Source organism: Echinops telfairi, unplaced genomic scaffold, assembly GCF_000313985.2.
Source record: "Echinops telfairi isolate 266 unplaced genomic scaffold, ASM31398v2 ScPeMD7_7475;HRSCAF=8513, whole genome shotgun sequence".
Lineage (NCBI taxonomy): Eukaryota > Metazoa > Chordata > Mammalia > Afrosoricida > Tenrecidae > Echinops > Echinops telfairi.
The window spans coordinates 12,535,765-12,539,947 of record NW_022111379.1 but is presented as its reverse complement, the minus strand read 5'-3'; the positions used below and the strand labels follow the sequence as shown (position 1 = coordinate 12,539,947).

The 4,183-nt window shown below is 42.1% G+C and overlaps 1 protein-coding gene across 1 annotated transcript in view; it reads left to right on the top strand.

Annotated features, from left to right (window-relative positions):
* Positions 1–575: 575 nt before the first annotated feature.
* CHRNA5 (cholinergic receptor nicotinic alpha 5 subunit) overlaps positions 576–4,183 on the top strand; it is a 16,031-nt gene continuing 12,423 nt past the window's right edge. The window contains exon 1 of the mRNA XM_045285836.1: positions 576–700. The gene's annotated coding sequence lies outside the window, so the exon portion shown is untranslated. The remainder of the gene's footprint in view (positions 701–4,183) is intronic.

The window sequence follows — 4,183 nt, the reverse complement described above, 5'->3', positions numbered from 1 at the left end:
TTGTTTTTGTGCATCTGATACCTCTTCTCGTCAACACCTCGTGATCACACCGACTGGTGCGTTTCTTCCATGTGGGCTTTGTTGATTCCCTGCTAGATGGCCACTTGTTTAACTACAAGCCTTTAAGACCCCAGACGCTATATCATTTGAAAGCCAGGCAGGTGGTATGTCCTTTGATTTCCTGACAGCTGCTTCCATGGGCTTCAGCCTGACCTTTGTTTATCATGATGATGTTGACTGGTTCTGAGGATTTTTTGTTTTCTTTAAATTACTCTGTTTTGAGTGCTTAAGGAACCCAGCATATTTCCACAGTGGGTAATCTGATTTAGTTAATAAATATATTTTAACTTGAGTGTCCCTTACCTTATAACAGACATATGTATTATTTTATTTTTAAAAGCTCTGATATTAATAGCCCAAATAGAATTTGGTTAGTTAATAATGACCAATTTTTAAAAATCTTTCTTTCTTTCTTTCTTTTTTTTTAGATATAAGCTATTTGGTGAAAAAGAAGCCAAAATACTAACTGTGAAATACTTGTTATACAGGGTTTTCAGAACCATCCTGTATCGCAAGACATGAAGACAGTTTGTTTAAGGATTTATTTGAAGACTATGAAAGATGGGTGCGTCCCGTGAACCACCTGAATGACAAGATAAAGATAAAGTTTGGCCTGGCTATATCTCAACTAGTGGATGTGGTAGGTGTGCTTCTCATTACCTATTCATTGGAGTGATGGAAGGCCTTTTGTGTGCCCTGACACCTAGGATCTTAAAAGCCAGCCAGACACTGTCCTTGCCCTTAAGGAACGCTCTAGGGAAAAGCAGTGATGTAGCAGACACTGTCGCCCCTTTTGTCTCCTGTGTATTTTGTTTGATCTCATTTCATGACTGTCATAGGTCTGTTAGTGTAGCAAGAAGACCTGTAGCATCGTGGGTGGTGTGCTGGGCTGCTAACTGCAATGTCAGCAATTCGAAACCACTAGCTTCTCCGAGGGAGAAAGATGAGGCTTTCTACTCCTGTAAAGAGTTCCTGTCTCAGAGACCCAAAGGGAGAGTTCTACCCTGTCCTATAGGGTCGCTGTGATTCAGTGAGGTTTTTTTTTAAATTAGTGTTACAACCAAGGAGCCCTTGGTGAAGCCCAGTGGTGAGATGCTCAGCTACTTACCAAAAAGTCGGCTGTTTGAACCCACCGGCCACTCCATAGTGAGAAAGAGGCAGTCAGCTTCTGGATAGATTTAGTCTTGGAAACCCTATGGAGCAGTCCTACTCTGTCCTATAGGATCAATAGGATTCCAAACCAACACATTTAAATATAATTCCAAACCGACAAATTAAAGTATATCAGCCATTTTTTATTGAAGTTTTCTCCTTAAGCATGTTAGAAATTCAATTAGTCAGAATGCTTCAGAGTCATGTTTAAGATTCCAAGAACAGAACTGTAGATTCTTAGAACCAAAAAGTATCCCAGCAGACCACTGCCTCGATACCACACCCGAGACATTTCAGAGATTTTCCCAAGCAGCGTTCTCACGAAGGAGAATAAATTCCCTTGCAATGACGCCTATTGTCAAGAGAGCCTTTCAATTTAAACCAAAAGTTCACACTAATTTTTAAACTAGTTGTTTCTTGTTCTGATCATGTCAATCAATAATTATTTCCCTGCTGTGCTCCCAAAATACTCAACAAGTGTTTACCTATTTTGTTAACAGTCTTTATAAGCGCACCTTTATTTTTTTGACTAGAGAAGCAATGCGTGGTGTTTGTATGGCATTGGGAAGATGTAGAAAAATACAAACGAGAACTGAAGACCCAACTGAAGTCCTGTCACTCTGAAGTGTCTCACATTGACTTTTCTTTCTTGCCAGTTTTTTCTTGTGTGTATGTTGTAAAATTGGAATAATACTTTAGAATGGTTTTCAGGATTGCTTTTTTCCTCTGCTGGGACATGATGGCCAGTTTCCTACTCATTATAAAATCTTTAGATGTAGTTGTAATGGCTACATGATATTCCATTTATCATTTAACTAAACATTCTCTGATTGTTCCCAAATTGTCCTGTCATGAATGACAATGATGAATATATGTATATACAAATGCCTTGAGCATTTCCTTTTCTTAAGAAAGACAGCCAATTAAAGTATATACATTTTTAAAATTTTATAGTTGGTACACATATATGTCAGGTCTGTTAGTACATATCATCTTATTGCTTCCATATTGTCAATATAGATATATTAAAATCTATCTATTTCCCCCTGCAGAAGGGTCTCGGGGAGGAGACGAGCCAGTCAAGGCGTGATGTAGCAACAATGAAAAATATAACTTTCCTCTAGTTTCTAAATGTTTCATCCCCGCTCCCACTATCATGACACTAATTCTACCTTGCAAGTCTGGCTGGACCAGAGGATGTTCACTGGTACAGATAGGAACTGGGAATCCAGGGAATCCAGGGCGGATGATCCCTTCAGGACCAGTGGTGTGAGTGGCAATACTGGGAGGGTAGAGGGAGAGTGGGTTGGAAAGAGGGAACCGATTACAAGGAACTATATGTGACCTCCTCCCTGAGGGACAGACAACAGAAAAGCGGGTGAAGGGAGACGTTGGACAGGCCAAGATATGACAAAATAATAATTTATAAATTATCAAGGGCTCATGAGGGAGGAGTAAGCGGGGAGGGAAGGGAAAAATGAGGACCTGATGCCAGGGGCTTAAGTGGAGAGGAAATGTTTTGAGAATGATGAGGGCAATGAATGTACAAATGCGTTTTACACCATTGATGTATGTATGGATTGTGATAAGAGTTGTATGAGCCCCTAATAAAATGATTAGAAAAAAAAATCTATCCGTGATGTGCTCATCCTTTGGTAGGTAAGATGGGGAGGTTTTAGATGCAATAAAATCGGAGAATAGGAAGGAAGGTAAGCAGGGTTTGCCCTCAAAGATCCCTCTTTCTCCAGCTGAGGCTGAGTGTGGCCGTGCTGAGCTGGGATGACAAAGATCTTGAGGACTGCCATTGCCAAAGAAGGCAGGAGGGGAGAGCTGGCCCTTGCACGGGGTTATAGGGAGTACGGGGTTTGGCACGAGAGAAAGGAAACCTGCATCAATCAGAGGGAACAGTGTTGTCTGGTGGGTGAAGACTGCTGCTAGGAGCTGTTGGGTCAGCTCTGACTTTAGCAGCCCTGTGTACAACAGAACGAAACGCTACCTGGTCCTGGGCCCCCCTCACCACTGTTATGTTTGAGCCCATCGCTGGCAGCCACGGCGTCTGCCCGTCTCATCCAGTCGTGTCTTCTGCTTTATATACATGAAGATGAGCCTTTTTGTTGACCTGCTTAGTTAGAAAGATGAACACTTTGGAAGTCCTGCTAGATAAGAATGACCTCACTGGATGGTGATGAGAAGTGATTGCTGCATGCCTGTCGGCCTTGGCTCCTGGTTCTGCTAGTTGGAGAACTTTTCTTCTCAGCCCAAGCTGCTTATTCTTCAAGGCCAAATCCACTGACAAGACCCGTTATGAAACCTTTCCAGACTGTCTAAGATAGTGTCTTCTCACTGCCACGGAGTCAATTCCCACTCAGCCACAGGGTAGATCCTATAGGATAGGGTGGAACTGTACCTGTGCGTTTCCGAGACTGTCATTCTTTACGGGACTAGAAAGCTCTGTCTGTTTCCCAAGGAGTGACTGGTGGTTTCGAACTGCTGACCTAGCAGATCACAGCTGGCATTCATATGCCCTCACCTTCTATCCTCAAAGTAGAATTGGCTTTATTCCTTTCGTGCAACAGGCATGGCAAGGCACTGAGAAACTCACGTTAGAAAGATCAGCAAGGCAGTAAAATCCATGACCATGTTGGGAACTGAAAGCGATTAGAAGATTGGAAAGCAAGTTAGAAGACTACCTAGAAGAATGAAGAAAACTTGACCATTGGGTTTAGAGAGAAGTGTCAAAGATGATTCCAAATCTTAAAAGGGAAGATGGAGAGCTGCAAGAGCCCCCAATAAAATGACTTATTTTTTTAAAAGGGGAAGAAGAAGACTATTCTAACAGGTGTTTAGTTATCAAGAAAGGGAAGGAAAAGAAGATGAGTTTGATTGTGATTTGAGGCGGTGGCGGGACAATTCAGTAGGCTTTTGGAAAGCTGAAACTGGCTCTCCGGTGAGAGAGAAAGCTAAGGATGTG